Source organism: Myotis yumanensis, unplaced genomic scaffold (assembly GCF_028538775.1).
Source record: "Myotis yumanensis isolate MYYU_CA2020_CCGP unplaced genomic scaffold, mMyoYum1.0.hap1 SCAF_18, whole genome shotgun sequence".
NCBI classification, from domain to species: domain Eukaryota; kingdom Metazoa; phylum Chordata; class Mammalia; order Chiroptera; family Vespertilionidae; genus Myotis; species Myotis yumanensis.
Genome location: NW_027223769.1, coordinates 21,430,854 through 21,453,827, shown reverse-complemented (window position 1 = coordinate 21,453,827; position 22,974 = coordinate 21,430,854).

Below are 22,974 nucleotides of genomic sequence, written 5' to 3'. Positions count from 1 at the left end.
AGGGAATGTTTCTATGATGCCACCTACTAAAAGAAATCCTAGCATTCCTAATGTATGTACCAGCAGAAAGGACAAATAAAGCACATTTTTTCACCTCCATGAGCCTAATCTGTTACAATTCTTTAATAGTTTGAGGCCCCACTGAGAAAGTCAGCTTTGATTACATAAGCGTCACCAGGCGCTGCAGCTGGCCCGGTGTAGGGCTTGTTAGCTCAATAACATGGAAGTGAATGTGAAGGCTGTGGGGGCCCGGTGATGATAATATTGTTGGACTTTAGGATGTTATTAACAATTTGCAATACAAATGAGTTGTCCGCAGGAGGGGAAGTCACACTGCGATCATACCTAATCAATGCAGGAATTAAAAACAAGCGAACATGTGGGGAGGCACAGATGTGGCTATCAGGAGCTAAATGCCAGCCTGCCATTAGCCTGACAATCACCAGATCCAAGGTCTGGATGCATGTGCTCAGGTTTGCCTTATTATTCTTTCCCCCCATTTTCACCGAACATGGGCAAAGCTGGGAAATTGTTGCTTCCATATGAAACAGACTCATGAGACCACTCCCCAGAGATCACACCGAATGAAGTGAAATCTAAATAAAACCACCACTCACACTGCACATTAACAACCACGAAACACTCTGGGGTGTCTTCATGATATTGTAATCTATTTCATCTCTTCTAGGATTCAATGCATCACTCCAATCCCCGTGTCTATATGACAGTTGAAATGCTGTATAAAACAAGATTTAAGCACTTTTCAACAAAGACTGGTGGTATATGAGGACTTAAAATATGTCAAATCCCATATCCATAAATTATAGTCTCTGGTGTAAAATGAATGCTGCATTTAGTTGAATTTGTTTTTGGTTTTTTTTCTTGCTTCAATGTGATGTTGCTTTTTGTTGTTGTTTCACTGTTCTAGTGAAACACTTTCAGTGGGTCTTCAATTATATTTTCACTTCACTTTATACATATATTAAAATTTAATTTTCTTTATTTTGGCAACAAATTTTAAAGGTGATTGAGAAATGACCCACTGAAAGCAACTGAATATTTAAGAATCACCACAGGCTGCAGGCTAGCTGCATTGTAGTCTATTCTTTCAAGTTTAACCAAATCTTTCCTCATGTTTCAATTTTAATGCATTTTTTTTTGGCAGAACACGACATTCATGCTATTTTGTCCTTCTCAGTGGATTTTATCAGGAGGCACCTGCTGTCACTTAATCCTATTAATAGTAATGCTGCCCGATTACTGGGTTAAGTGGTATGCACCAGATTTCCCCCCTGAAAAGTTATCTTGTTCCCTTTGCTATTAATAAGTGGTCTGTGGTGAGAAATTTTGAAACTGCATTAATATCCTGTTCTGAAACAAATTCTCACCTAATGGGTTTAACAACCATTGATGTATCAGTTATGTCTATGCTAGTTCCAAAATGGTGGTTTTTCTATGGTCCTTCTACCTTTATAGAATTGCCATTCTACTGAAAGAAAGCTTTCGCTCTACTCATGTATGTCTGTTTTATTGATGCTGTTAAATACATGAAAGAACCATTTTGTAGAAAGGGGCTGATATTATTCTGACAAATCACCTGCAAACACCCATTAGATTTGATGCCAGTTCTTTGGGAAATTTGGCACAGGAATCTGTATACGTGAATGTTATTGGCACAAAATCCTTTCCATTTCTTGGTCCACGTTTGGTTGGCGCATAGCAGTTTTCAATGAATGCCAGCTCTTGAAGCATTTGCATGGCTTAGAAAGGGCATGCCAGATGCGAGGGGAGGCAGAAGATTCTGAGACTGAATCCTGTATTCAGGATTGAGCTTCTCTGTCTCTGGGTCTGTATGTGGCTACTGATAAGAGGAGGTGATGCTTGCTTTTCTCAGCCAGTGAACCAACAAGATTTTCTCTCCAGTGTTGACCAGTTGCTTCCGTATTTAAATATGCATATGCAAATATAAATGTTCATCAAATATATTTAAAAGGTCTTTATAGTTTTTCAGATGTTTGTGGCTTATAATGCTTTGTAAAACTTTCTAGATTTAGAAATGTCTTTTGATTGTGATAATTAAATTCTTATATAAACTAATAGCTTACTATTTTACACAAATTTAGTTGCCCTCAAACTCTAGATGTATATAGAATTATTGGCATCAAATCTCAACTTACTGAGTGATGTGCTATGTTTTCAATGTTGCTTATAGAAAATATTTTGATACATCACAAAAGCATAGTGAGTATTGGGAATAGTGCATCTTGCCCAAAAGTGACCTCGCCTCTGAATATCAAGTTTATTTTTTTTAAATTAAAAAACACATCCAAGCTGAATTCTGTTTGGTTTTATCAACAAAGGTAGATGAGATACTTTCTGAAATCAGCAGGGAAGATTTTTAGATAGTTATTTGGGGTTTGGGGAAAAGTTTTTCCCCTAAAGCTGATAGCTCTGTGGTCTAGACATATTCCTGTAAGAATCATCCTCATTTAGCCTTGAAATTTTAACAGAGAGATATTAAATGCATGGAGGTAAAAGACAGCACTTCAGTATGGAAGCAAACCGAAAGGAAGAGCAAGAAATGAAAGAAATCCAGTGGAGAGAGAACTATGGAGAGGTTGGTGACTTGTGTTATGAACCCAGACCCTCCCCTCTCCCCGCCAGCCCTGGACTGGCCACTCTAGGTTGATGAAATGTTTGAAGTGAATCATTAGCCAAGTCAAAGATGGCCATGAGAAGATAAAAAGGAAGAACAGGGTTATGGAGCAACTTGTTTTGACAGTATTTTTCTCCTCACACCACTCGTGTGTATTAAATACAGAATACAATGCAAAGGAGAGGAAAAGGTCACATTTTAGAGATGTGCAATCAGCATGTTTTGTCTATTATGGAAATGAAATGAAATATAGGAGGACTATCTGGCATGGTTAATTTTTGTGTGAGTGCTATGAACTACCATTTCATCAAGGCAAGTTCATTACCGCAGTGAGTCAAAAAGTGGACAGCTCATTTGCCACGACTACATTAGTCACTCCGCAGAAACTCAGACTCAGCCATATATTCTTTTGTGTGTGAATGCAGTTCTGGTCAAGGTGTATGTGTTCATCATCCATTGAAGGTGACACCCTCTATGTAATCCCGAGATATAAATTAATTTGTAATTGAACACTGCTCGTTACCAACTGAAAATAAGGCAAATTACTTTTCAGAGATTTCCAAATATAAGAGTCCTTCAACATATTGATTGCTAGAGAACATTTGATTCCATGGTCATAGACGGATGCCACTGAATTACAGTAATAACAACAGCAAACATTATTGGCCGTTTCACTATCTATCAGGCTCTGTGCTAAGCTTGCTAAAGACAGACATTTAAGCATTTCTCCCAATAGTTCTTTGAGTTACAATCTGTTCTATATGTGAAAAACGTGAAGTTCAAGAATGCTACAGAATATGCCCAAGGTCATTCAGGAAAATGAAGTTTTCCTATACAGGGTTGGGGAAAAGTAGGTCTACAGTAGTGAATATGGGAAACAGTTTATTTTTGTATTACTATTTATTCTTGTATTATACATTTTTCCATACGGATAACTGTAAACCGACTTTTGTCCACCCTGTGCAATCTCTGAGGTAACTGATATAATATGTGAGATAAATAAGCATTCGTTTCTTCATGTTTTCTTAAAAACATGAACCTATGTATTTAAGATGCCAACATCTAGCTATTTTGGGGGTTGCATACAATCTGAAAAATTAAAACAAATGTTTGTTTACAACTTCAGAGCTCAGTGATATGTGGCAGTGGGCAAAAATATCACTCTTGTTGTATAAAGATCTATTAAATTATACCAGTGGCAGTGGAGTTTGTCTTAGCTTCCATAATTTTCAGACAAATCATATTCCAGATTACGCTGTGGCATTCACTTCAAGGGTTGTCTTTTTCTTTTCCAGTAGATTATTCTTTGAAGATGATCTGTGTTAAGGAGTATGCACTGCACATTATTTTAGTAGTTTTCTTTTCATTTTTTAAAGTGTCCCTAGTGATTTTGCTGAAATGTATATTGGAGTAAATGTGTGCCAAAAAAATATGTAAAGCAAAGCATTACAAATGGAAAGTAAATAGATACTTCTCAAGAAAAGACACAACATGTTTATTTTTTGCTCCTGTGTTGCACAAAATCAAAATGAAGTTCTGTAGATACTACGGTTGATTTATTTTCTTCACAAAAGGATAATGTTTGGGGTGTGAATACATCTGACAGTTCACCTGTATATGAATATATGTGTTTGTACGTCTAAGTGTTCCTGACAAGTTCTTGTTTCATTTGGGTGAAGCTGCTACACTTGTCTTTTCTTAATGAGAAATTTCCTTTGGGACATTTTTCTTCTTTTCCTGAGATAGTTTCACCAATTAAGAAATTCGAATTCTTCCATTAAAGTTATGGAGGAAGAAAAAAAAACACAGAAAGAATAGTGTCTGCCAAAGACAGAAATAGTGAGAGAAACGGTAGGGAAGATTATTGATGAGATTTTATTTCAAGGTCAATACTATTATTTTAAATGTATAATTCATTTTATTTCACTAATTAGGAACCTGAGACCCTAGAATGTCGAGGTTAATATAATAAAATATCAAAGGCAGTCATGTGAAACACTGGTGACACTCAAGACATTCCTGGGTTTGAATTTCCTCCTCTTTAAAATGAAGAAAGCAGAATGTATGCCATCTATTGTGGTCTATTCCAAATCCCTCTAAACAGCTGAGAATCACAGGCTTATATTTGCATTACATCAGTAACTTTATAAACGAAATAATACTTCTAAATGTTTCCCTGTCAGACCTGCTCTTAGTCCTTTGTAGAGAATATTACTTGTCCACAGTCCCCTAAAGGGGCATTCTTACTTTTCCTGTGATTCCACCTTCCTGGTCACAGGTGATGACAGGGGAAGGACGCCTGATCAAATATAGCCAACCCAGGCCCCTGTTTGTGTTCTATGAACTCACTTGGGGTAACCACAGCAAGCCCAAGGACAGAGAAGCAGAGAGTGGAACGTGTGTGCAGGAAGGTGGAGGTCAGACACCACCGGGCTCTGGGTGGACTGGGCAGAGCAGAGCGGCCCAGACGTCAAGGTGGTCCCTGTTTCTACACATAGATCACTCCAGGCCAGGAAATACATTTTATTCTGGCCTTGGATTCCCGCGGTGCTCCCTATCATCAAAATGTTCTTCATTGTATAGAATTTGGGTAGAACTGGGTCCTCCATTCACTAGGACCAAAATGAAACCCCCAAAATATTTAGTTGGTGAGTTCTGTGTTCAATGAACAAAAATCAATTGTCAAAGAAATAAAATCCCAGAAGCATTTACTTATCTATTCATTTAACACATTTTGATGAAAATATGAGTACCTCATATATACTAGGCATGTTCAAGGGTCTATGGATACAGCAATCAACAAAATGGACAAGTATATTTGTCCTTATGAAGTCTGCACTTTAGTGGAGAAGTAAGGTAATAAATAAGAAGAATACAAAAGAGTAATTGATGTTAATGATGCCTTTTAAAGAGAAAAATCAATATGAGGGAGAGGACAAGAAAATGTGTGAGGGGGGAAGAGGTGGAGAATTACAATATTCTATGAAGTGTCCAGAGAGCCTTTATTTACAAAACGACACCTGAAGATGAGGGAGTGAGCCAAGAGGACAGACAATGGCAGAGAAATCAAGGAAGAGGGAGGAAGAAAAGGGGGTTTTCGGTGGCAGCATGACAAGCAGGTGTGTAACATAGTAAGGGGAGACTCCCGGTTTCCAGTCCCACAAGTAAGGACCTGGAAAGTCACCACGCGGTCCCAACGAGTAAAAAGCTGAACAGACGGAGAAATCAACAACTGTTCTTGGCTCCCTTGGATCCATAAGAGAGGTGAGGTCACAGGGCAAACCACAGACCCAAGATTGGAGAAACAGATGCAAAGAAGAGGGGGTTGCACTGGCTTCCTGGAGCAGAGACTTGTGGGAAGTGGTGGGAACAAGTGACAGGTTGGGAAACCTGAATTGTGATTCCTGAACCACTTGCTGGTGGCTCGGTATTGACAAGTCTGAGAGTTAAAAACTCCATGAGACCCAGTCATAAGGACACCCCCATAGTCTTGTGAGATTTACCTCCAAGAGCTCAACAGGGTTCCCAAAGCAAATATGGGGGGGGGGGGGGTCCCCTACTGAAAGGGAAAAGGAACCATTTTGAAACACCCGGGAGCACTCTGTTCTCAATTCCTGTTCTCAGGAGAGACTGCTTAACCAGCACCTACCTTGCTGAGGTATGATTATCATAACCTCACTGGCCTGGGGACAGGGAGTACCTACAACTCTAACCCACTTTTGCCATCCTGTCCCATCAACATGGGGGAGAGGAATGAACACTGAGATGTACGTGGGTTGTTCACAGCCCAGGAGCACAGCTCATTAAAAGACTGAGACCTCTTGGACTCTGGAACACTTCCCCTCCCCCCACATCTCCCACCACATTGCTATAGGCCTTAAACCCTGCCCATGTCTAGCTATCAGGAAAATTGTTATAGGGCATATCAAAAGGAAATACACATAATTTGAAGAGACATGGCAAGTATCAGAACCAGACATGGAAGGGATGTTGGAATTATCAGACCATGAATTTAAAATGACTATGATTAATAAGCTAAGCACTCTAATGGATAGTCAACATGCCCGAGAGATGAGCAATGCGAGCAGAGAGACTGGCATCCTAAGAAAGAAGCAAAAAAGAAATTCCAGATATAAAAATACGTGAGAGAGATAAAGATGCTTTTGATGGGCTTAATAGTTGACTGGACACCCGAGGGAGGAATCTCTGAGCTTAAGGACATCTCAATAGAATTTTCCAAAGCTGAAAAGCAAAGAAAACGAAGACTGAAAATACACCAGCACCACCAGAACAGAATATCCAAGGACTGTGGGGCAACTACAAAAGATGCTCACATTACTTACGACGTGGCATGGTGTTACGTGAAAGTGAACTTGGATTAACTGCAAATGTAAAATGCAAAGTTAGAGCATCCACTAAAAATGAAAAAATCATAACTGATATACTAAAAAGAGAGAAAATTGAATCACATAAAATGCTCAATTAAAACCACAAAAGGGAGAAAGAGTAGAAGACCAAAATAGAACAAAGAGCAAGGATAACAAATAGAAACAGTAATGAATATGGTAGAGATTAATCTTACTATATCAATAACTATCATATCAATACCAATGACCACTATATCAATAAACACTATTTCAATATGAATAATCACTAACTCAATAATCACTTTGAATGTCAATGGTCTAAATGCACCAATTAAAAGGCAGAGATTGTCTGAGTGGGTCAGAAACATGACCCAACTATATGCTGTCTACAATAGAACCACTTAAATATAAAGAAATATATACTAGTAGGTTTAAAGAAAATAGATGGAGAAGAATATATCGCACTAATAGTGAGCTGATAAGATAGCCAGAGTGAAGTGAATTTGAGGAGGTTAGTGGAATACATATCCCAGAGTAATAGGTAGCCAGATTATGTAGAACTTTGTTTCCCATTCTCTTAATTTAAAAAAAAACAAACTTTAAAAAAAATATTTCTTTATTGATTTCAGAGAGGAAGAGAGGAGAGAGAGACAGAAACATCAAGGATGAGAGAGAATCATTGATCAGCTGCCTCCTGTATGCCCCCCAGTGGGGATGGAGCCCACAACCCAGGCATGTGTCCTTGGCCAGAATCGAACCTGGGACCCTTCAGTCCGCAGGATGATGCTCTATCCACTGAGCCAAGCTGGCCAGGGCAAAAAACAAACTTTTTTTTGTAACAATGGGCATTGCCTGCTGTGATATAAGAGGCTAAGATATGTTACACATTTTTTTCCTTGGATGCACTGGAGGAAGCATAAAAAAATAAAGCCATCAATTCAATTCCTGGTTGTGCTATTTATATCATATGATAATGGGATAATTAGTTAACTCTATAGGCTTCAGCTTCTTCATTAAAATTAATGACAAGGGATTGCATGAATTATCTTAACTTTCAATATAAAAGCTCATGACTCTATGGCTTATCTCAGAGTTTGTTAACAGCGATCTGTAGGCTATTAGTCAGGGCTTGTTCGAAGCAAAACCAAACCTCATTTCAAAACTAGCTATGATAAAATACAATAGTACTAAAGAGAAGGCACATGACTCATGCATACACTGGGGGCCTCATCTGTGTCAAGTGCAGGAGGGCAAGGGCAGAGCTCAGATGCTCAGGACTCTGTGACTTTCATCTCCATACTCTACAGGCTGCCTTACTTCTCTCTCCATGGCATTTTCCATGAGACAGAAGGCTTTCCCCAGCAGCTCCCAGAACACATCTCTCATTCTTAGAAAGAGATTCCTCAGTTCCAATTAGAAAAACCCTGGAAATACATTATCTGATCCCTTCTCTGGCCAATCTCCATGAAAACCACATCATTAAAGGTGGGGTGAGTAGGAGAAACCCCTCCCTAAAATAGCGGGGGAAGAGTGTCCTCATTAAAGAGCTAATAAACAATTAATATTCAGAAATTGTTGCATTTTTATATACCAACTAGAGGCCTGGTGCATGAAAATTTGTGCACTCAGGGTGTCCCTCAGCTCAGCCTGCACCCTCTCACAGTTTGGAAGCCCTTGGGGGATGTTCGACTGACAGCTTAAGCCGCAGTCGGACATCCTTAGCCCTGCTGTGGAGGTGGGAGAGGCTCCTGCCACCATCACTGCACTCACAGCCATCAGCCCGGCTTGTGGCTGAGTGGAGCTCCCCCTGTGGGAATGCATTGACCACCAGGGGGCAGCTGTGTTGAGTGTCTGCCCCTGGTGGTCAGTGCACATCATAGCGGCTGGTCGTTCCACCATTAGGGTCAATTTGCATATTACCCTTTTATTATATAAGATATTTGTAAAAATAGTGAGGAGGGTGCAACCTTAGTGGTAACTAATAATTATGAACCAGGTATTGGGATACGTTATTTACAAATGCAATTTTAGAGAAAAAATAGAGACTGATATTTCCTGCTCTATCTTATTTTATGAGACCTGTGTAAGCCAACATGTTAGCAATTTCAGCAAAGTGGAATCATTTCAGCATCTGGAGTCAGATACACTGGAGTCGTGGACAAAGCATGGGCTTTGGCACCAGAAAGTCCTGGGCTTGCAGCTCGGCCACCAATTCCCACATGGGAGATGTTTATCAAGTAACACAACCTCTGAGTTTTAAGACTCTTCTGAAGGCAATAATACCCATGTTAATATTTACTTTAAGGACTGAATGAGATGCTGGGCATTAGAAACCACAGCAGAATGTCCTCTACACACACAGTAGGTACTCATTAAGTGTTATTCACTTCCCAGTCCCCATACAGATCATAGGCAGAGAAATTAATCTTTAGCATCAATGAGTTGGATAATTAGTTCAATTCCTCACTTTATGGCTGATTCCTGTAAAAGCTGATAGGTGTAATTTATACCAGGTTCAGGCCCAAGACTTACACAGTCAGGAGTGACGGTGGAGGTCGAACGGCCTGAGGTGGCTATTTTTCATGGGTGTGGAGGCAGGATTGAAAGAGAAAGGGACAAAGGGAACTTTGATCCATAGCAAGAGGCCAAGGTCAAGAACAGATGTAGGCAAAATCAACTTACTTGGTTAGCGTTTGCTACATGAAAAATGACCTGCAACTCTCGGGGCATACAGAAGCAAGCATTTATTGTCATGGTTCTGCAGGTCAGCCGGGTTTTTCTGACCTAGGCTGAGCTGGCTGAGTGGCTCTGCTTCTGGCTACAACAGCTGGGGTGACTCTGCTCCACATGTTTTGCATCCTTCTTGGATAATGAGAGCTAGGGCTTGTTCCTCTCATGGCAAAGCCCGGCACACAAAAGGACAGGTGGAGCCCAGCCAGCGTGGCTCAGTGATGGAGTGTCAACCCATGAACCTGGAGCTCACGGTTCAATTCCCAGTCAGGGCACATGCCCAGATTGCAGGCTCGATACCCAGTGTGGGGCAGGGAGGAGGCAGCAGATCAATGATTCTCTCATCGCTGATATTTCTGTCTTTCCCTCTCCCTCCCTCTCTGAAATCAATAAAAAATATATATTAAAAATAAAAGACAAAAAAGGACAAGTGGGAATGCACAAGGCCTAGGCTTGAATATGCACAATCTCCCTTCTGCCAAAATGTCATAGGACAAAGTGCTTACTACCGCCCAGCTGGCACACAAAGCTTTGCCATAGCCTTTGTAATCACTAACCAAGTCCCAGCTACTCCAAAGGAGCCCAAACAGACTGTCCAGTGAGGCTCACCCAAATGGCCAGTAAACCACTGTAAAAATGGTCTACGATTACTCAGCATCTAAATTCTCATCCTGTGGCCAAGCCTGCATATTGCAATGGTTACTTTATTATTTCATTCTCTTCACCAAAGTTACGAGTACTTAGAATGTCTGGGAACTGAGCCTTTCTGCTCAATTACATGGATGTCGGTGACCCTTCCAGTGATGTCTGCACTGAGACAACTATATCAGTTATAAGGGCAATTCTCTCTGAGTTGTATTTGATAAAAACTTGGAAAAGGGTTTTGATCTGGGTATTAGCCACCTAAGATGGCTTAACAATTAGTTTATCTTTGCAAAAGGATTTTCAAAACACAAAATAGTTGCAATCGGAAAACTGAACTACTTTTCAAGTTTTAATTTATATTCTGTCTCTGATTTTTCATTCCAGTTGTTGGCTTGAAAATGATGGCGTATGCACTCCACATTCTACAAGTGTAAACATAAATGAAACTCATAAAATTTATCCTGGCTCATTGAACCACAAGTAGATGGCTTCTCTCTTTTTGGTATTATTACAAATTAATTGTCAGTCATTAACCTAAAATATCTTCTGATTTTAAGCCATAGTTGATGCATTATTTTTCTCGTGTGGATTTTTTTTTAGCTTCTTTTAGTTCATGGTACTCAATACAAGTATAATTGGTGTCCTCCCATGTGCCCAGTGCATCCATTCCTCAACCACTCTAGGTCTGGGCTACTCATGCTTCATGTAAACCACCCACCCCCACTCTGAGAATTGCCCTCTGTTCATGGCAGCTGAGTCTCTCAGGGAGTTGATCCCCAGGCTCTCCACCACAATGTAGTGCTAAGGTGTCTTGCCACACTGGATATTGTGTAGAACATTACTTTGGTCCATTATATTTATGACATCATATTAATCCAGGGCAGAGCAAAGAGAAACAAATACCCTAGAAGCCCTTATTGCGAGAGAGAAACTCCACAAAAATTCAGATTGCCAGCACATTTTTCTTTTGTTGTAACATATGAGATTTCTTCCGGTTCTGCATACTCCACACTTGAGGACAATGCTCAGACTTGTTTATGAGGTTATCTGGAAGACTTAGTCTTGAGTGTGGTCCTGAGGACAAATGTTTGCTACAGCTCATCCAGGCTGAGGCGCATGTAGCCTCTTCAGTCACACGATTCAACAGACCTCCTGGTACTAGAAGTATCTATATTAGCGGTTCTCAACCTGTGGGTCGCCAACCTGAGGGTCGAATGACCCTTTCACAGGGGTCGCCTAAGACCATCGGAAAACACATATATAATTACATATTGTTTTTGTGATTAATCACTATGCTTTATGTTCAATTTGTAACAATGAAAATACATCCTGCATATGAGATGTTTACATTACAATTCATAACAGTAGCAAAATTACAGTTATAAAGTGGCAATGAAAATAATTTTATGATTGGGGGTCACCACAACATGAGGAACTGTATTAAAGGGTCACGGCATTAGGAAGGTTGAGAACCACTGATCTATAGTATAAGAACACACACACACACACACACCACTGAATAGTATATCTATAAAGACACTGCAATGAGTTACACACTTGCAGAGGTAATGACCCTAATCATAGAAGACACTGCTGACATCAGCCTGACTTCCCACGTGATGTTACTCTTGACCAAGGCTGGGTTTCTTCACTATAACGCTTCTGTTTTTCCCTTCCCACATTTGATTCTCTGAAAGCCAGTGACTAAATCCATCCCACACTCAGCGGGAAGGAAATTGTTATACCACCTGGAGGGATGTATCTTTCCCTGGAGGAGATGAATTATTTGGAGGTTTTCTCTAAGGAAGATTCATTCCTTCTCCCACATTTATTTATTCAATCATTTATTTATATCAATATTGACTCAGATATTTATTTGAGTTATAATAAAATACTTTGATTATTTTGCTGCTCATAATTTTTGAGCTTTGGCCCTTGGGAAGTCTTTCAAATTTACTCCTGTATACTTTTTGCATGTCTGCCTCATTTTTTTTCTTTAGCAATTTCTTACTTTTTGGCACTACTAGATCCTCCAAGTTTATCTGGTATTTCCTAGTCCGGACCAAGAATCAGACATCTCTCCAAGGAGCTGTAAGTTTTAAATGTGTTCTAGAAAATGAGCTATGCCAAATAAGAGTTTATATGTCACAAAGTTTATTGTGAAGTGGGTTTCTGAGAAAATGGTTATGATGCAGCAAAAAATCATATTTTGTCATACAATTTGCTTTCTCTGCTGTCTGTTGCTTTTCCTCATTTTCAGTGGTGACTTTGACTCTTCAACATATACATGATCACAGTGCTTGCAATGATTAATGACAACTGAGAACAAGTGGAGTTTGCAAATTTGTATCAGAATTAACCTTGCTGAATCACAGTAACTTAATGGTTACTCCTTGTTCAGTTATTGCTAGCAGCTCAAATGGCTGAAATTGAGAAGAATGACATCTTCATAAGGTAATACCTTATTCATTCAATGGGAAACTGAATGAGTAGCTCTTGGGGGTGATCGAGAAAGGCCCAGGCATTCTATACCAGGCACAGAGAACAAGGACCAGAACAAGGGGGAGACCACACCTCTTCCTTCTGAGTACATTTGTTCATTTGCTTTTTGTTGTTGTTAATCCTCTCCGGAGGATATTTTTCCATTGATTTTTTTTTTTTTTTTTTTTTTTTTTTTTTTTTTTTTTTTTTTTAGAGAGAGAGTGAAAGACAGAGAGAAAGGCCAAAGTGAGAGAAACACATCCATTGGTTGCCTCCTGCATGCTTCCTGACCAGAGCCCAGGAGGGTAGGAGACTGTAACTAAGGTAGTGACCTTGATCGGAATTGAACCTGGGCCCCTTTGGTCCACAAGCTGAAGCTCTATCCACTGAGCCAAAATGGCTAGGGCTGTTCATTAGCTTTTTGACACATGATAACAGTTTGACTACTTGTTTAGACACTAGATACTTGAAAATCCATGCATTGGAAAGATAACAATGCCAGTATTTTTCATTCTTAGACCAAGTTTAATGTAAAAAAAATTAAGTTAATGAACATTCAAACTAAAATGTGTTTCAATAAAAGACTTCACAATTCATTTACGACTCTCACCTGTTCTTTGCCCTCTCTACAGGAATTGCTTCATTGTCATATTCACACATTTTCTTGAATACATTATGTAAATGAGGGAATTGGTAATTTGTTGAAAGGCTTTAGACTGGTGAGAATATTTGAATATAGCCACTTGGAATTTTCATATGCTTGCAGTGATAATTGTTGGGTGTGATAATTTATTTCTAATAATAATTTAATTTCCTAGATATGAAACTTTATGTCATCATCATTATGGATGCTGTGAAAATGCTTCTGTTAAATTAAAAGAAGTCAAAATGCAAAGTTTAATTAGCAGAATATATTTACCAGTGAGACATAACTCAGTATACATTAATCAATTAAAATAAATGTAGCAGTATGATGCTCTTTTTATAGTTATGTTCATTTTGCTCTATTCCATTAAAATGTCTTTTCTTTGTTTTATTCCCCATGCTCCTGGTTATGCCTTGCTATCCACTTCTTCTCATTCCCATTCATTGGCTTATTCTCTTCCTTATGACCTCTATATGGAGTTTGTCCTAAGGATCTGAGTTCAGTTATCCTCTCCATCTATGCATGTTCAATAAGACTTTCTATTTTCTTCAAAAACAAGGCATTTATTTCATAATCAGATTACAAGATTTGGTTGTAGTCCTGTTCAGGTTACAAATTGGCAGCACCTATCTTTTTTCTTTTTCTTTTCTTTTAAACTTCCTTTTTTATTTAAGGACCAGAGGCCCAATGCATGTAATTCGTGAAAGGGGCTCAGCCCTCCCAGCCCTGGCTTCATCCAGAAGGTCCTTCAGATGGTCGTTCTGCTGTTTGGTCTAATTAGCATATTAGCTCTTTATTATATAGGATAGTTTGTATACAATCTTATATTGGTTACTAGAGGCCCAGTGCATGAATTCGTACATAGGTGGTGTCACTAGGTCTGGCCGGCGATCAGGGCTGATCAGGGCCAGGCCGATTGGGGCCTGCTGGCTCGGGGGAAGGACAAGGGGAGGGACCTCGGGCAGTTGGCTGGCTGCAGGAGGTTGGCTGTGGGAGCGTACTGACCACCAGGGGGCAGCTCCTGCATTGAGCATCTGCCTCCTGTGGTCAGTGTGTGTTATAGTGACTGGTCGACTGGTCGTTCTGGTTATTCAGTCACAATGGTCACTTAGGCTTTTATATATATACTAGAGGCCTGGTGCACAAATTCAGGCACAGGTGGGGTCCCTCTGGGTGGCCTGCAGGGATCCGGTGAAACCCACAGTCCAATGCTGCCTGCAGCTCCTACCTGCCGCTCCTGCTCATCCCGGCCCCACTGTGCCTGCCACAATTGATAGATTGGGAGAGGCTCGAGCTGCTGCAGCAGTGCTCGCCAGCCATGAGCCCTGCATCTGGCGCCCTCCCAAGGGGAGTGGCCTGCAGGATCGGGCTGAAACCAGCTCTCTGACATCCCCCAAGGGGTCCCAGATTGCAAGAGGGCACAGGCCAGGCTGAGGGACCCCACTGGTGCATGATCAGGCCAGGGATCATGAGAGGGCTCCAGGGTGTGTCCGGCCCATCTCATTCAGTCCTGATCGGGCAGATCCCAGCAGCAAGCTAATCTACCAGTGGGAGCATCTGCCCCCTGGTGGTCAGTGCACGTCATAGTGAGCGGTTGAGCAGCCTTAGCATATGATTAGCTTATTACACTTTGATTGGTTGTTCAATTTTTCTGCTGTTTGGTCTATTTGCATATTACCCTTTTATTATATAGGATATAGATATCAGTTTCAGATGTATAATATAGTGTTTTTACATTTTTATACCTTACATATGACCACTCCAGTCATTCCAGTAATCATCTGTCACCATATAAACTAATCACAATATTTTTCATGACATTCCACTTCCCCTTTTTACCCATTCCCTGCCCCTCCCTTCTGGTAACTATCTCTTTGGTCTCTGTTCCTATGAGTTTGTTTTTTTATTCTACATTTAAGTGAAACCGTATGGTATTTGTCCTTACTTGCTTGACTTATTTCCCTTAGCATAATGCCCTCTATGTTGTAGCAAATGGCAAGATTTCATTCTTTTTTTATTGCTGTGTAATATTTGAGTGTGTGTGTGTGTGTGTGTGTGTGTGTGTGTTTGGAAGCACCTAGGTTGCTTCCATATATGGGCTATTATAAATACTGCTATAGTGAACACAGGGGTGCAGATGTCTTTTTGAATTAGTGTTTTCATTTTCTTTGGATAAATACCCAGAAGTAGAATTGCTGGATCATATGGTATGCCTATTCTTAGTTTTTTTAGGGACCTCCATAATGTTTTTCATAGGAGCTCCACCAGTTTTCAGTCCCACCAACAGTGCAATAAGACTTCAGTCATAGCTTTAAATATCATTTACATATTTCCAACCTTGACCATTCCTCAAAGCTTCAGACTCTACATTCAATTGTGTATGTGCCTTCTCTCCTGGATCTCTGTTGGGCATCTCAAACTTCTAGTCCCCTGGTCTGTCCCTATACCTCCATACCTCACGGTCTTCTCCTTGTTGTTAAAAGGGCTCACCTACCTTCTTCATTTGGCTAACTGTTAGATGTTACCTGTGACCTTCATTTTCCGTTATCCCCTACATTCAATCTATTGGTCTAGCTCCAAAGTATTTCTGGAATTATCAACTTACCTAAATGTGTGGGGGCTTTTGTGTGTGTGGCTGATTCCTTTAATTTAGCATGATGTTTTTGAGATTCTTTCACATTGTAGCACAGATCAGTTATTTGTGGATTAGTTTCCATTGTACCACTTTTATTGATCCATTCAGAGTTGATGGACATTTGGATTGTTTCCATTTTTGACTATTAAGAATAATGCTGCTAGAAACACTGCATAAAAGTCTTTGTATGAAATGCTCACTCCCTTTACTTGGGTAGATTCCTAGGAGAATTCCTGAGTTGTACAGTAAATATATAAATTCATAAGAATCTACCAAACTGTTCTCCAAAGTGGCTGTACTGTTTTAGATCTCCAAAGTACTGTGTGAGGTTTCCCATTTCCCTACATCATTGTCAACCCCTGTTATTTCTGTCTGACCCAAATAATTTTTGTTCTACAAATTTCAAGTCAGTGATTCTAATGGAAACCACTAATTCACATACCAAGTAAATGTGAATGACCTGTGACACTGTGTTTCTGAGGGTTTTTTAAGCCATAATAATGAATAAATAAAAGGAAATTGTGAATAGTTAGGCTATAAGGAAAGACAACCATTTCCCAGTATAACAGACCAACTAAATCTTTCTGGTCTGGAGAGCATTGCTCAACAAATTCAGTTAAAATGAAACTGCATCACTGTTGCAACCACATAGACAGCTAGATTCTCCAGGACTCAAATACTCCCTCATTGTGCATACATCAGAGATAGGGGTGAGATTAACCATTGCAAAGAACAAGTCTATAATTAAATACAAGAAGCCAGTAATGCAAAGTAATACTAAAAGTTAACACCAATGACAATTTAAAAGATAAATATAGTCCCTTAAGAGTTTTTATTTGCTTCTGGGGAGTTAAATACTTGTTCAAAACAAAAAGAAATGTTGAAATGAATTGTCTGGTAAGTCATCAATGGTAGGACAAGGTAAGTGCTCAAAAGTGATGAATGTTATATTTTAAGATAATTATTAGTAATTGAGGTCAGTTATTACACTGTAAGAATTATTAGGGCCCTAATTAATTTATCTATAATATTTGAATCTAAAATACCTGACTAAAGAGTAAGCCCATTGGGTGCTAAACTCTGCTAGGATATTTTGGAGTCATCATTTTAACAGAGTAACAATGAAAAACAAAAATATCTTTCAAGATCTTCCAATAGGCATAATATGCAAACTTTCAGTTAACAGATGTTAAGTTTCCCATTGTAAGCAAACAGTGTAAGTCAAGTTGAAAGGTCATTCTCTTTATATTTTGGAATATTACACTTACATAAAGGTCAAGAGTATAATACGTGAATACAGGGCAATAAATCACTTTTGGCAGAGGGAAATTAAAGAGATTAATAATATCACCTTTTGCCTTGATATTGAAGAGAAAACAAAATGAGTTCCATATCTTCTTTATATCGTATTTCTTATGTATTTCTCTCCCTATCATTTTTGCCACCCTTCTTATATGCAATAAATATACCTTAGAGTAGTGGTTCTCAACCTTCTGGCCCTTTAAATACAGTTCCTCATGTTGTGACCCAACCATAAGATTATTTTCGTTGCTACTTCATAACTGTAATGTTGCTACTGTTATGAATCGTAATGTAAATATCTGATATGCAGGATGGTCTTAGGTGACCCCTGTGAAAGGGTCGTTCGACCGCCAAAGGGGTCGCGACCAACAGGTTGAGAACCGCTGCCTTAGAGGATATAAATGCAACACTTTTTTCAGGGTTATCATATTCTACAAAGCAAATATTCATGTTGACATTACATTCATAGATTTCTTTTAATTAAAATCAATGGGCAAAACTCACTCATCATAAGGCCCTACAGAAATTATTGTAATTGAAAATTTGAAATTATTCAACAGAATGATATAATATGCAGATAGTGCTTATTCAACTAAATACCAATGTGACATTTCTAGCAGCCCAGACGGTCTCTAAAACTCTAAAATAACTACTTGTACTCTTTAATGAGCAGCTACTATGTTCCAGGGCACTATGCTGAACTCGTCACATTGCCTAATTTAATCATTTCTCCCAGTCTATGAAAATACATATTTACTCACTTTTTACAGGTCAGACAACAAAGAACTATTAAGTTTAACTACACATTTACTCACTTTTTACAGGTAAGACAACAAAGAGCTGTTAAGTTTAACTATTTGTACATGATCAACTGGCCTCAAAATGCTGGATCTCAGATTGGAATCTTAGCATGTCTGACCATATAGCTCGGTGGGATAACTATTATGCTCTTCTATCTTCTAACTCCCTGGTGAAAGAGACTGCACACATGGACCCTGGAGTCACTTTAGTGTCCCAGATAAGCCAAGGTCACGTGGACATGTCTTCTCAAGAGCATCCACTGTTGGAATCCACTTTGGGGATAGCACCCAGAAGTAGGGGAGGAGGACTGAAGGTGGAAAGAGGGTAGAGGCTGGGGACACACAGTAACAAGTTAACTAGCACAGCTGGAGGTTTGGATAGTGCATCCTCTGAAAATCACTTGCATCTTTTTATGTACTTCTGGTTAGTTCACTTCCTCTTACTGACCTAAGGGGCCTGTGTATATCAGGTAACTAAGACGGAGCTACCCCCATGTTACCACTCAAATCCAAATCCTCTCTGTACAGATACTACTAATGCTTTTGCATTTCTACCAGAAAAAAAGTACCAGTTGCTATGAAAGATGACTAAACCACCATTGTAAGCCTCCAGGATAATAATAAATCCATCTACTCCTATAATGTTTGCGGGACTAGAATTCATATATACACATTTCCTCCCATCCACTTTCAGAGAGCCCACACCCTGTCTAAAAAAGAGCCACGCAGGAATGCTTTGAATATTGTCCAATGCACGTACAATACAGAATGAGCACAGGGTGCTCGATAAGCTCTTCAGAGTGACAGGTCAGTTCCCAAACTCATTTCCAGAAGAAAGACAATAGATGACACCGCCCAAATTGCTGTAGTATGTTCGCTTCACTAGAAATCATGATACAGGTGTGTGGTCTGAGGACAGCTGTTCTGACCTTTACCTACTGAAGCGCACATGTGACATATAATAGAGGGGCGGGGGCGGTGTAGGCTCAACTCTCCACACATCTTTCCAGTTCACCAGCATCTTTCTGAGTGTCGTGATGAACAACACATTGTGGTGGTAAAACCATGCTCTGTGAATACCACGTATTCCTTATTAAAATATATTTTAGCACTGTATTAGCTGGGCTAATTCTATATGGCATTTCCCTTTTGAGCCAGCTGGCTTGATTTTGTGGAGTTTCTATGGTAGATGGAAATGCCAGGCTGAAACTGACTGCAGCTTCCATCCTTTGGTCCAAAAGTCAGTAGTGTCATGCTCACAACCATGAACTAAAAACAAGACCATAACTCACTTTCTCTCAGGAAAGACTCCAGAAAATCTGTGAGATGCTGGTGTGAGAAAGAGAACCTCAAAATATGTCTGGAATTTCATTTCTAGAGAACCCTGTCAGGTAGGATCACAGACCTAGTTTTAAAATGATTAGGGAAATATGACATCATTTGCTCCATTGTATTCTGGAACAAATAGCTATAAATTATCATAGAAAAACTTTTCTAATAAAGTCAATTTGTTAAGTGCCAGGACAAACATTAAGATGTGTGGCTTTCACATGATAGCAATGAAATTTATCAATAGAAGCAGTTATTCAACGTTCTTTAGTGATTGTTATTGTATGCACAAAATCAATTATGTCAAAAAAACATGAGCTGCTTACAGAGCATGACACAATTAAAGTCTCATATTTGCATCTGAATATTATTCACAGAACTCTAATAAGTTTTCAGGAAAGTATTCCTTGAAGGGAGAATGGATGGACATGGATAGGTAGATGAATAGAAGTTTATCGGTATATACGTGTATCATATATAGATATATACACATAATTCCCATCAGTTGAATCACAATGAAGCATGGAAGTCATAATTCTTTTCTGATTTTAGATCTGACAGGTCACAGAAGGAAGGAGTTCATTGTAGAATGCTTATTTAATGCAAACCCTTTAAGGGTGATAACAATACCCTAGCTGATTTGGCTCAGTGGATAGAGCACTGGCCTGTGGACTGAAGGGTCCCAGGTTTGATTCCAGTCAAGGGCATATGCCCAGGTTGTGGGCTCAATCCCCAGTAGGAAGCATGCAGGAGGCAGCCAATCAATGGATTCTCTCTCATCATTGATGCTTCTATCTCACCCTCTCCCTTCCTCTCTCTGAAAGCAATAAAAATACATTTTTTTTTAAAAAAAGAGTGATAACAATAGATACCAATGCTTCTATGCAGCCTCTCTGGGTTTGTACAGTTGAAAAGCGATAATCAAAGGGCAGCTTTTGAGCCCCTCTCCTAAGTTTTATGGGCAGATGCTTTAAACGGTGCCCCTACTCCCAATATGTGGTTGGTAGATTTCCTTTGTTGGCATGTGTTTTCCCCATTCAAATAAAACTATAACTGTCTTATTCATATACATGAATAGGCAACAGCTTAAATGACAATATAATATTAACAGTACTAGAGGCCCGGTGCATGAAGTTCGTGCACAGGGGAGGAGGGGTCCCCTCAACCCAGCCTGCACCCTCTCCAATCTGGGACATCCCTCTCACAATCTGGGACCGCTGGCTCCTAAGTGCTCACCTGCCTGCCTGGCTGATTGTCCCTAACTGCCCCCCCCCCCCGCCAGCCTGGTCATTCCCAACTGCCCCCTTTGCCGGCCTGGTCGCCCCTAACTGCTCCCTCACTGGCCTGGTCACCCTTTACTGCCCCCCTGCCGGCCTGGTCGCCCTCAACTGCCCCCCACCCCTGCTGGCCTCGTTGCCCCCAACTTCTCCCCCTGCCGGCCTGGTTGCCCCACGTAGCCTGCTGTTCAGTTGTTTGATCGTCCCTCACTAACCCTCCTGCCAGTCTTGGCGCTCCATGCAGCCTGCTATTCAGTCATCCATCCAGTTGTTTCGGTCATGATGGCCCCTGGCTTTTTATATATTAGGATATTATCATGTGTGTGAAAATAAGATGACAGTTTCAAGACACCCTCTCTGGGAAGTGTCCCTAGTTCCTTGCAACTCTGGACATTTACTTGGCCTTCAGACCGCAAATAAGAAAATGTGTGTTCTCTTACAGGTGCAGTTGCATGCACAGATATATGCATACACATCTTTATTGATCAAATGGAGAAAGAAGGAAGGGATGCTTGTCAAGAACTCACGTTATATTTAAAATCAATAAAACAATGATACCAGTAGTCTGTCTATCAAGAAGGACAAGCCTTAAAAGAAGGGTTGCTTTCTCCAATGCCACTCAATCCTTTTTTGGATATTGTCTTAGGTTAAATAGGCAAGTGGAGTTTGGAGTGGGGGTAACTAATGAGAACCACATAAACAGGTCATATCAGACAGGAGGCACCAGATTCTTGTCCTTGACTTATTTCCTGGCAAACTATGTCCTATTAAAAGGTAAATTCCCTTTCCTAACCCTTTTCCCATTACACAACCTAAAAGAAAACTTTTATGTAAGCGTCCAAGCCTTTCCCACTTCCAAACTCTGTGTCTTACTTTGTAAATTGAATCTTGTTGGTATTTAGAAGCCAGGTATCAGGCTTCTAAGAGGTGTGAACATATTGATTTACTTATTTCAACATTATTCTGCTCCCAAATTATTTTTATTATCACACTGCACAAAGAAAATAGAAGAGCCCTTCACATATACAATGGAATCTTCAAGTGAAATGGGACCAGGGAAGAGTTCCTTTTATTTTAATTAATGTTGTGTATTTCTTTAATTCCCACCACCATGACATCACAGCACACACCCCTATTTTCATGTATCTCTGCTGTTTCTCCTCCTTATCATTCTTTTTATCCTCTTCCCATTGGGTCTGGAGGAGCTGATGGCAGAGCTGGGAGGGAGATGAGAGCTATTGAGTAACTCCCTGCATTAGCTCCATAGGCCTGACTCCAACATAGAAGCTTTCCTCCCAAAATAGCTACACACACACACACACACACACACACACACAACACACGTGTGCACATGCACACGTTCATACATTTTAATCCTCTGCTTCAGATTCAGGTTTAGAGTATAGCTAGAAGGCATCACCATTTATTTTAAAATCCTAAGATCTAGTTATTGTCTCCTTCACCCCCCACATTATGTGACATAAAAATTGAGGCCATTACTTTTGTGAAAAGTGTATGACAAACATTTGTTGTGGGTAAACAATATGATTTATTCAACCCAAACCTGAATAAATACAAGATGAGTATCTGAGAAAATATAGTAAATAAGAATTAAATTTTATATTCACTTATTAACTACACAGAAAAGAAAAAAGTAAGTATACGGGTAGTCTCTTTTTTTAACTAACAGACCCAATCTCATGGGAAACATTTTAAAAAGTCATTATTATTTTAAGAACAAAACAAGTCATTTCATCTTTTCCCCCTAATTTCAAACTGCCCATGGTTTCATTAGCTCTGCCTCTGGTGTTCCAATTTTGGAGCTGTGATGAGAATATTTCACGTCTTTAAGAAGTGGCAGTGCAGAAATAACGGGATCTCTACAGCCCAGATAATTTAAAATGCAAATCAAGCAGCAGTTCTGGGAGTGGCTCTCTAGAGCCCCAGCCAACTTTTCAGTCTGAAAGTGCAATGTTCTTTCGTAAAGCTCCGATACGGTTAGGCTCAATCTAATTTCATTCTAGCACAATCTAAAGGAAACCACGGGAACAAAACAAAAACACATGGATCTACTGGATTCTGACAGTTCTTCATTATCCTGGTGTG